The 12,405-nt window shown below is 42.0% G+C and overlaps 1 protein-coding gene across 1 annotated transcript in view; it reads left to right on the top strand.

The window, feature by feature from the left end:
* Nucleotides 1–443: 443 nt before the first annotated feature.
* The window catches only part of LOC139763607 (uncharacterized), a 26,556-nt gene continuing 14,594 nt past the window's right edge, over nt 444–12,405 (top strand). The window contains exon 1 of the mRNA XM_071689820.1: nt 444–722. The gene's annotated coding sequence lies outside the window, so the exon portion shown is untranslated. The remainder of the gene's footprint in view (nt 723–12,405) is intronic.

Raw genomic sequence — 12,405 nt, forward strand, 5'->3', positions numbered from 1 at the left:
TCTTGTTGTATGTTAATATGTTTTTGATAATGTTGGACATGTTTGTGTGTTCTGTACTGAATATATTTGGGTGCTTCACCTTTGACCTTGGATACGCTGGAAATGTTTATGTGGTTTCGTTATATGTTGATCCCACTAGTATGTGATGATAGTTATGAAAGTGAAATCGAAATTCGGTAGGAGTTATATTTAACGTGTAATTTTTCTGTGCATGTGGGACAACATGTTTCACTGAGACAATCCGCTTCATCAGGTGCGAACAATTGTCTCCGTGAAACATATTATGCCGCATGTATCAAAAAATTATTGAATGATCTCAACAACTGAATTGCGATTTCACCTGTATGCTGTTTATTATATTCGTTGGTTACGTTGTGTTCTGGCTGCTTGATGCATTAGGTATGTTGGTGCGCTGGTACAGGTGTGCGCTGGCTTGACAACAACCTCTAGATACTGTTGATGTTGCGGGCGTTTCCTGCAAGTTTGGTTTGATGGACAGCAGACGTCTTTTTCGGTAGAATTAGAAAAGAATATCACCGAGTAGTAACAGGAACCTGGTTAACGGATCCATTTTGTCGTCAAGATGAATACATAAGGCATTATGCATATTGACATGGTGCTAAATAGAATTGTTATTGAGACCTGAGACTTACATTATATGGTATTAATTGGTATGACGTGCAAAATGATGGATACAGCAGAATACAGGCCGCCAAAACGATGTAAGAAAATAGTACTTGTGTATCATATAAATACATAACAAAAAATACGATAATTCAGACACAAGTGATATAGACCTCAACTTTCCCCGTGAGGAACTGTTAGAGGATGGCAATAAGGTCTACACTGTATGGTGGTGATGCCAGGCGGCACTTAGGTCATTTAAGATTACCACAAACCTCTCCTGCTACTAATGCCTCACATCTAAATATTCTTGTTCCATGTATTTCCTTTTCTTCTGTAAGTGCGTATGTAGTTTCATTATGACATTTATTGTGTGGTGGTAGTATTCAGTGGTCAGGGAGACCCGTTTAATGTCAGTAGTTGAATTTCAGCTTGTCTATGGCGATGGTATCAGATGCCTAGGGCCTCCTTTTTCATAATTTTCATAAGTTTCTTTCCCTTGTAGCAGTTAGAAGTCTAGCACTTCAAATAATAATCTATTAGATGATTAAACTTTACTTAATGCTGTTCTAAAGAACCAAGTTCATTTCAATATTATACAAATGAGGTGAGCACAGTTTAGACATGCTGACACTGGGCTGTGTAGCCCTCAGTGCCATCCCAGCATCGTGCTTCTGCTATTAGTCTTATTTCCCAAGGGATGACAAGACTGTTTAGCTTGCCTCTTTGTTGTTCTTACATTCCTATATCATGTTCTCTAATTTCATAAGAGAGTAATTGTTTCCCCATTACTTGACAAACACCCATTTTTCAGAAGTAATAGGAGATATATGTATGTGATATAGGAGTTCAGTATTTACAAAAATTAAATCCAAAGAAATTAGCTGGTCTGGACGATGTTCCAGAATATTTGAAAAAGGAAACCAACAATAAGTATTTCCAATCATCTAGATATTCAACAAAATATTTCAAGAAGAGAGTCCACCAAATAACTGGAAGCTTGTGAATGTTAAAACAATAATTTAAGAACAGGAATGGAAAATGCACTGAACACTTCAATCTTATCAATCTTATCTTGGTTTGTGTAAGATCACAAAAATTATGATTAAGGGTGATCTTCTTAGATATTGTGAAGATTATAAACTAGTAATTAATAATTTGCATGGGTTCTGTAATAAACGATCAAGTTCAAGGAATTTTATGGAATTTTTCAGCCACACCTACAGTAAATTGGACCGCAGAATACCATTGGATTTCATAGATATCAAAAGGCTACCAACAAATACCACACTATTTTTTTTATCCTTACAGTTTAATTATATTATCTCCCACCAACTCTCATTTGCCCTCTTTTTCAACCCTTGCACCTTTCTCTTGACCTCCTGCCACTTTCTTTTATACATCTCCCAGTCACTTGCACTCCATCCTTGCAAGTATCATCCAAATGCCTCTCTTTTCTCTCACTAACAACTTTACTTCTTCATCCAACCACTCACTACCCTTTCTAATCTGTCCACCTCCCACCTTTCTCATGCCACATACATCTTTTGCACATGCCATCACTGCATCCTTAAATGCATCTCATTCCTCACCCACTACCTTCTTATCATTTGCTCTCACATTTTGACATTCTACACTCAATCTCTCCTGGTTCTTCCTCACATAAGTCTCCTTTCCACATTCACTTACTCTCAACACTCTCTTCTCCCCAACATTCTTTTTTCTTTTTTGAAAACTTCTACAAATCTTCACCTTTGCCTCCACAAGATAGTGTTCAGACATCCCTCCAGTAGCCCCTCTCAGCACATTAACACCCAGAAGTCTCTCTTTTATACATCTATCAATTAACACATAATCCAATAATGCCCTTTGACCATCTCTCCTACTCACATATGTATACTTTTATACATCTCTCGTTTTAAACCAGGCATTCCCAATCACCAGTCTTTTTTCAGCACACAAATCCACAAGCTCCTCACCATTTCCATTCACAACACTGAATTCCCCATGTACACCAATTATACCCTCAACTGTCATATTATTCACCTTCACATTCAAATCACCTATCACTAAAATCCAGTCTTGTGCATCAAAGCTGCTGACACATTCACTCAGCTGCTTCCAGAACACCTGCCTCTCATGATCTTTCTTCTCATGACCAGATGCATACACACCAGTAATCACCCATGTCTCTCCATCCACTTTCAGGTTTACCCACATCAACCTAGAATTTACTTTCTTCCACTCTGTCACATACTCCCACAACTCCTGCTTCAGGAGTAGTGCTACTCCTTCTTAGCTCTTGTCCTTTCACCAACCCCTGACTTTACCCCCAAGACTTTCCCAAACCATTCTTCCCCTTTACCCTTAAGCACCATTTCATTCAGAGCCAGAACATCCAGGTTTCTTTCCTCAAGCATACTACCTATTTTTCCTTTCTCCTCGTCTTGGTTTTATCCGCACACATTCAGACACCCCAATCTGAGCCCTCGTGGAGGATGAGCACTCTCCGCTTGACTCCTGTTTATCCTTTTAGAAATTGATGTGTATATATATATATATATATATATATATATATATATATATTTTTTTTTTATTATACTTTGTCGCTGTCTCCCGCGTTTGCGAGGTAGCGCAAGGAAACAGACGAAAGAAATGGCCCAACCCCCCCCCAATACACATGTATATACATACGTCCACACACGCAAATATACATACCTACAAAGCTTTCCATGGTTTACCCCAGACGCTTCACATGCCTTGATTCAATCCACTGACAGCACGTCAACCCCGGTATACCACATCGCTCCAATTCACTCTATTCCTTGCCCTCCTTTCACCCTCCTGCATGTTCAGGCCCCGATCACACAAAATCTTTTTCACTCCATCTTTCCTCCTCCAATTTGGTCTCCCTCTTCTCCTCGTTCCCTCCACCTCAGACACATATATCCTCTTGGTCAATCTTTCCTCACTCATTCTCTCCATGTGCCCAAACCACTTCAAAACACCCTCTTCTGCTCTCTCAACCACGCTCTTTTTATTTCCACACATCTCTCTTACACTTACGTTACTCACTCGATCAAACCACCTCACACCACACATTGTCCTCAAACATCTCATTTCCAGCACATCCATCCTCCTGCGCACAACTCTATCCATAGCCCACGCCTCGCAACCATACAACATTGTTGGAACCACTATTCCTTCAAACATACCCATTTTTGCTTTCCGAGATAATGTTCTCGACTTCCACACATTCTTCAAGGCTCCCAGATTTTCGCCCCCTCCCCCACCCTATGATCCACTTCCGCTTCCATGGTTCCATCCGCTGCCAGATCCACTCCCAGATATCTAAAACACTTCACTTCCTCCAGTTTTTCTCCATTCAAACTTAACCACATTTTTAATATTAATTACAATTAATTATATCAATATGCTAATTACTTGACTAATTTCACGAATCTTAAGGTTATAACCAAAGATTGTCATTCAACAGACGTACAAGGATCTATGCTGAAATTTTCAGGAAAATCTATTTTTCAAAAAAATCAAGAATATATAATATATATAATATATATATATATATATATATATATTTTTTTTTTTTTTTTGCTTTGTCGCTGTCTCCCGCGTTTGTGAGGTAGCGCAAGGAAACAGACGAAAGAAATGGCCCAACCCACCCCCATACATATGTATATACATACGTCCACACACGCAAATATACACACCTACACAGCTTTCCATGGTTCACCCCAGACGCTTCACATGCCTTGATTCAATCCACTGACAGCACGTCAACCCCGGTATACCACATCAATCCAATTTACTCTATTCCTTGCCCTCCTTTCACCCTCCTGCATGTTCAGGCCCCGATCACACAAAATCTTTTTCACTCCATCTCTCCACCTCCAATTTGGTCTTCCACTTCTCCTCGTTCCCTCCATCTCTGACACATATATCCTCGTGGTCAATCTTTCCTCACCCGTTCTCTCCATGCGACCAAACCATTTCAAAACACCCTCTTCTGCTCTCTCAACCACGCTCTTTTTATTTCCACACATCTCTCTTACCCTTACGTTACTTACTCGATCAAACCACCTCACACCACACATTGTCCTCAAACATCTCATTTCCAGCACATCCACCCTCCTACGCACAACTCTATCCATAGCCCACGCCTCGCAACCATACAACTTTCCTGGAACCACTATTCCTTCAAACATACCCATTTTTGCTTTCCGAGATAATGTTCTCGACTTCCACACATTCTTCAAGGCTCCCAGGATTTTCGCCCCCTCCCCCACCCTATGATTCACTTCCGCTTCCATGGTTCCATCCACTGCCAGATCCACTCCCAGATATCTAAAACACTTTACTTCCTCCAGTTTTTCTCCATTCAAAGTTACCTCCCAATTGACTTGACCCTCAACCCTACTGTACCTAAAAACCTTGCTCTTATTCACATTTACTCTTAACTTTCTTCTTTCACACACTTTACCAAACTCAGTCACCAGCTTCTGCAGTTTCTCACATGAATCAGCCACCAGGGCTGTATCATCATCGAACAACAACTGACTCACTTCCCAAGCTCTCATCCCCAACAGACTTCATACTTGCCCCTCTTTCCAAAACTCTTACATTCACCTCCCTAACAACCCCATCCATAAGCAAATTAAACAACCATGGAGACATCACAGACCCCTGCCGCAAACCTACATTCACTGAGAACCAATCACTTTCCTCTCTTCCTACACATACACATGCCTTACATCCTCGATAAAAACTTTTCACTGCTTCTAACAACTTGCTTCCCACACCATATATTCTTAATACCTTCCACAGAGCATCTCTATCAACTCTATCATATGCCTTCTCCAGATCCATAAATGCTACATACAAATACATTTGCTTTTCTAAGTATTTCTCACATACATTCCTCAAAGCAAACACCTGATCCACACATCCTCTACCACTTCTGAAACCACACTGCTTTTCCCCAGTCTGATGCTCTGTACATGCCTTCACCCTCTCAATCAATATCCTCCCATATAATTTCTCAGGAATACTCAACAAACTTATACCTCTGTAACTTGAGCACTCACTCTTATCCCCTTTGCCTTTATACAATGGCACTATGCACGCATTCCGCCAATCCTCAGGCACCTCACCATGAATCATACATATATTAAATAACCTTACCAACCAGTCAACAATACAGTCACCCCCTTTTTTAATAGATTCCACTGCAATACCATCCAAACCTGCTGCCTTGCCAGCTTTCATCTTCTGCAAAGCTTTTACTACCTCTTCTCTGTTTACCAAATCATTTTTCCTAACCCTCTCACTTTGCACACCACCTCAACCAATACACCCTATATCTGCCACTCTATCATCAAACACATTCAACAAACCTTCAAAATACTCACTCCATCTCCTTCTCACATCACCACTACTTGTTATCACCTCCCCATTGGCCCCCTTCACTGAAGTTCCCATTTGTTCCCTTGTCTTACGCACTTTATTTACCTCCTTCCAAAACATCTTTTTATTCTCCCTAAAATTTAATGATACTCCCTCGCCCCAACTCTCATTTACCTCTCTGTATTTATTTATTTATTTTGCTTTGTCGCTGTCTCCCGCGTTTGCGAGGTAGCACAAGGAAACAGACGAAAGAAATGGCCCAACCCACCCCCATACACATGTATATACATACACATCCACACACGCAAATATACATACCTATACATCTCAATGTACACATATATATACACACACAGACCCATAGATATATACCCATGCACACAATTAACACTGTCTGCCTTTATTAATTCCCATCGCCACCTCGCTACACATGGAATACCATCCCCCTCCCCCCTCATGTGTGCGAGGTAGTGCTAGGAAAAGACAACAAAGGCCCCATTCGTTCACACTCAGTCTCTAGCTGTCATGCAATAATGCCCAAAACCACAGCTCCCTTTCCACATCCAGGCCCCACACAACTTTCCATGGTTTACCCCAGATGCTTCACATGCCCTGATTCAATCCACTGACAGCACATCAACCCCGGTATACCACATCGATCCAATTCACTCTATTCCTTGCCCGCTTTTCACCCTCCTGCATGTTCAAGCCCCGATCACTCAAAATCTTTTTCACTCCATCTTTCCACCTCCAATTTGGTCTCCCACTTCTCGTTCCCTCCACCTCTGACACACATATCCTCATGGTCAATCTTTCCTCACTCATTCTCTCCATGTGCCCAAACCATTTCAAAACACCCTCTTCTGCTCTCTCAACCATGCTCTTTTTATTTCCACACATCTCTCTTACCCTTACATTACTTACTCGATCAAACCACTTCACACCACACATTGTCCTCAAACATCTCATTTCCAGCACATCCACCCTCCTGCGCACAACTCTATCCATAGCCCATGCCTCTCTGTATGTGTGTATATATATATATTATTATATTTAATTATATTTTGCTTTGTCGCTGTCTCCCGCGTTTGCGAGGTGGCGCAAGGAAACAGACGAAAGAAATGGCCCAACCCACCCCCATACACATGTATATACATACACGTCCACACACGCAAATATACATACCTATACATCTCAATGTACACATATATATATACACACACAGACATATACATATATACACATGTACATAATTCATACTGTCTGCCTTTATTTGTTCCCATCGCCACCTCGCCACACATGGAATAACAACCCTCTCCCCCCTCATGTGTGCGAGGTAGCGCTAGGAAAGACACCAAAGGCCCCATTCGTTCACACTCAGTCTCTCGCTGTCATGTAATAATGCACTGAAACCACAGCTCCCTCTCCACATCCAGACCCCACACACTTTCCATGGTTTACCCCAGACGCTTCACATGCCCTGGTTCAATCCATTGACAGCACGTCGACCCCGGTATACCACATCGTTCAAATACACTCTATTCCTTGCAAGCCTTTCACCCACTTGCATGTTCAGGCCCCAATCACTCAAAATCTTTTTCACTCCATCTTTCCACCTCCAGTTTGGTCTCCCACTTCTCCTCGTTCCCTCCACCTCCGACACATATATCCTCTTGGTCAATCTTTCCCCACTCATTCTCTCCATGTGACCAAACCATTTCAAAACACCCTCTTCTGCTCTCTCAACCACACTCTTTTTATTTCCACACATCTCTCTCACCCTTACATTACTTACTCGATCAAACCACCTCACACCACATATTGTCCTTAAACATCTCATTTCCAGCACATCCACCCTCCTGCGCACAACTCTATCCATAGCCCACGCCTCGCAACCATACAACATTGTTGGAACCACTATTCCTTCAAACATACCCATTTTTGCTTTCCAAGATAATGTTCTCGTCTTCCAAACATTCTTCAAGGATCCCAGAATTTTCGCCCCCTCCCCCACCCTATGATTCACTTCCGCTTCCATGGTTCCATCCCCTGCCAGATCCACTCCCAGGTATCTAAAACACTTTACTTCCTCCAGTTTTTCTCCATGCAAACTTACCTCCCAGTTGACTTGACCCTCAACCCTACTGTATCTAATAACCTTGCTCTTATTCACATTTACTCTTAACTTTCTTCTTTCACACACTTTACCAAACTCAGTCACCAGCTTTTGCAGTTTCTTACATGTTTCAGCCACCAGTGCTGTATCATCAGCGAACAACAACTGACTCACTTCCCAAGCTCTCTCATCCACAACAGACTGCATACTTGCCCCTCTTTCCAAAACTCTTGCATTCACCTCCCTAACAACCCCATCCATAAACAAATTAAACAACCATGGAGACATCACACACCCCTGCCGCAAACCTACATTCACTGAGAACCAATCACTTTCCTCTCTTCCTACACGTACACATGCCTTACATCCTCGATAAAAACTTTTCACTGCTTCTAACAACTTGCCTCCCACACCATATATTCTTAATACCTTCCACAGAGCATCTCTATCAACTCTATCATATGCCTTCTCCAGATCCATAAATGCTACATACAAATCCATTTGTTTTTCTAAGTATTTCTCACATACATTCTTCACAGCAAACACCTGATCCACACATCCTCTTCCACTTCTGAAACCACACTGCTCTTCCCCAATCTTGTGCTCTGTACACGCCTTCACCCTCTCAATCAATACCCTCCCATATAATTTACCAGGAGTACTCAACAAACTTATACCTCTGTAACTTGAGCACTCACTCTTATCTCCTTTGCCTTTGTACAATGGCACTATGCAAGCATTCCGCCAATCCTCAGGCACCTCACCATGAATCATACATATATTAAATAACCTTACCAACCAGTCAACAATACAGTCACCCCCTTTTTTAATAAATTCCACTGCAATACCATCCAAACCTGCTGCTTTGCCGGCTTTCATCTTCCGTAAAGCTTTTACTACCTCTTCTCTATTTACCAAATCATTTTCCCTAACCCTCTCACTTTGCACACCACCTCGACCAAAACACCCTATATCTGCCACTCTATCATCAAACACATTCAACAAACCTTCAAAATACTCACTCATCTCCTTCTCACATCACCACTACTTGTTATCACCTCCCCATTAGCCCCCCTTCACTGAAGTTCCCATTTGCTCCCTTGTCTTATGCACTTTATTTACCGCCTTCCAAAACATCTTTTTTATTCTCCCTGAAATTTAATGATACTCTCTCACCGCAACTCTCATTTGCCCTCTTTTTCACCTCTTGCACCTTTCTCTTGACCTCCTGCCTCTTTCTTTTATAGCTCTCCCACTCATTTGCATTTTTTCCCTGCAAAATTCGTTCAAATGCCTCTCTCTTCTCTTGCACTAATAATCTTACTTCTTCATCCCACCACTCACTACCTTTTCTAATCAACCTACTTCCCACGCTTCTCATGCCACAAGCATCTTTTGCGCAAGCCATCACTGCTTCCCTAGATACATCCTATTCCTCCCCCACTCCCCTTACCTCCTTTGTTCTCACTTTTTTCCATTCTGTACTCAGTCTCTCCTGGTACTTCCTCACACAAGTCTCCTTCCCAAGCTCACTTACTCTCACCACTGTCTTCACCCCAACATTTTCTCTTCTTTTCTGAAAACCCCCACAAATCTTCACCTTCACCTCCACAAGATAATGATCAGACATCCCTCCAGTTGCACCTCTCAGCACATTAACATCCAAAAGTCTCTCTTTCGTGCGTCTATCAATTAACACGTAATCCAATAATGCTCTCTGGCCATCTCTCCTACTTAAATATGTATACTTATGTATATCTCTGTTTTTAAACCAGGTATTCCCAATCACCAGTCCTTTTTCAGCACATAAATCTACAAGCTCTTCACCATTTACATTTACAACACTGAACACTCCATGTATACCAATTATTCCCTCAACTGCCACATTACTCACCTTTGCATGCAAATCACCCATCACTATAACCCGGTCTTGTGCATCAAAACCACTAACACACTCATTCAGCTGCTCCCAAAACACTTGCCTCTCATGATCTTTCTTCTCATGCCCAGGTGCATATGCACCAATAATCACCCATCTCTCTCCATCAACTTTCAGTTTTACCCATATCAATCTAGAATTTACTTTCTTACACTCTATCACATATATATATATATATATTTTTTTTTTTTTTTTTTTTTGCTTTGTTGCTGTCTCCCGTGTTTGCGAGGTAGCGCAAGGAAACAGACGAAAGAAATGGCCCAACCCACCCCCATACACATGTATATACATACGTCCACACACGCAAATATACATACCTACACAGCTCTCCATGGTTTACCCCAGACGCTTCACATGCCCTGATTCAATCCACTGACAGCACGTCAACCCCAGTATACCACATCGATCCAATTCACTCTATTCCTTGCCCTCCTTTCACCCTCCTGCATGTTCAGGCCCCGATCACACAAAATCTTTTTCACTCCATCTTTCCACCTCCAATTTGGTCTCCCACTTCTCCTCGTTCCCTCCACCTCCGACACATATATCCTCTTGGTCAATCTTTCCTCACTCATTCTCTCCATGTGCCCAAACCATTTCAAAACACCCTCTTCTGCTCTCTCAACCACGCTCTTTTTATTTCCACACATCTCTCTAACCCTTGCGTTACTTACTCGATCAAACCACCTCACACCACACATTGTCCTCAAACATCTCATTTCCAGCACATCCATCCTCCTGCGCACAACTCTATCCATAGCCCACGCCTCACAACCATTCAACATTGTTGGAACCACTATTCCTTCAAACATACCCATTTTTGTTTTCCGAGATAATGTTCTCGACTTCCACACATTCTTCAAGGCTCCCAGAGTTTTCACCCCCTCCCCCACCCTATGATCCACTTCCGCTTCCATGTTTCCATCCGCTGCCAGATCCACTCCCAGATATCTAAAACACTTCACTTCCTCCAGTTTTTCTCCATTCAAACTCACCTCCCAATTGACTTGACCCTCAACCCTACTGTACCTAATAACCTTGCTCTTATTCACATTTACTCTTAACTTTCTTCTTTCACACACTTTACCAAACTCAGTCACCAGCTTCTGCAGTTTCTCACATGAATCAGCCACCAGGGCTGTATCATCAGTGAACAACAACTGACTCACTTCCCAAGCTCTCTCATCCCCAACAGACTTCATACTTGCCCCTCTTTCCAAAACTCTTGCATTCACCTCCCTAACAACCCCATCCATAAACAAATTAAACAGCCATGGAGACATCACACACCCCTACCGCAAACCTACATTCACTGAGAACCAATCACTTTCCTCTCTTCCTACACGTACACATGCCTTACATCCTCGATAAAAACTTTTCACTGCTTCTAACAACTTTCCTCCCACACCATATATTCTTAATACCTTCCACAGAGCATCTCTATCAACTCTATCATATGCCTTCTCCAGATCCATAAATGCTACATACAAATCCATTTGCTTTTCTAAGTATTTCTCACATACATTCTTCAAAGCAAACACCTGATCCACACATCCTCTACCACTTCTGAAACCACACTGCTCACAATCTGATGCTCTGTACATGCCTTCACCCTCTCAATCAATACCCTCCCATATAATTTACCAGGAATACTCAACAAACTTATACCTCTGTAAGTGAGCTTGGGAAGGAGACCTGTGTGAGGAAGTACCAGGAGAGACTGAGTACAGAATGGAAAAAGGTGAGAGCAATGGAAGTAAGGGGAGTGGGGGAGGAATGGGATGTATTTAGGGAATCAGTGATGGATTGCGCATAAGAGGCTTGTGGCATGAGAAGAGTGGGAGGTGGGTTGATTAGAAAGGGTAGTGAGTGGTGGGATGAAGAAGTAAGAGTATTAGTGAAAGAGAAGAGAGAGGCATTTGGACGATTTTTGCAGGGAAAAAATGCAATTGAGTGGGAGATGTATAAAAGAAAGAGACAGGAGGTCAAGAGAAAGGTGCAAGAGGTGAAAAAAAGGGCAAATGAGAATTGGGGTGAGAGAGTATCATTAAATTTTAGGGAGAATAAAAAGATGTTCTGGAAGGAGGTAAATAAAGTGCGTAAGACAAGGGAGCAAATGGGAACTTCAGTGAAGGGCGCAAATGGGGAGGTGATAACAAGTAGTGGTGATGTGAGAAGGAGATGGAGTGAGTATTTTGAAGGTTTGTTGAATGTGTCTGATGATAGAGTGGCAGATATAGGGTGTTTTGGTCGAGGTGGTGTGCAAAGTGCGAGGGTTAGGGAAAATGATTTGTTAAACAGAGAA

Source organism: Panulirus ornatus, chromosome 47 (genome assembly GCF_036320965.1).
Source record: "Panulirus ornatus isolate Po-2019 chromosome 47, ASM3632096v1, whole genome shotgun sequence".
Classification (NCBI taxonomy): Eukaryota; Metazoa; Arthropoda; class Malacostraca; order Decapoda; family Palinuridae; genus Panulirus; species Panulirus ornatus.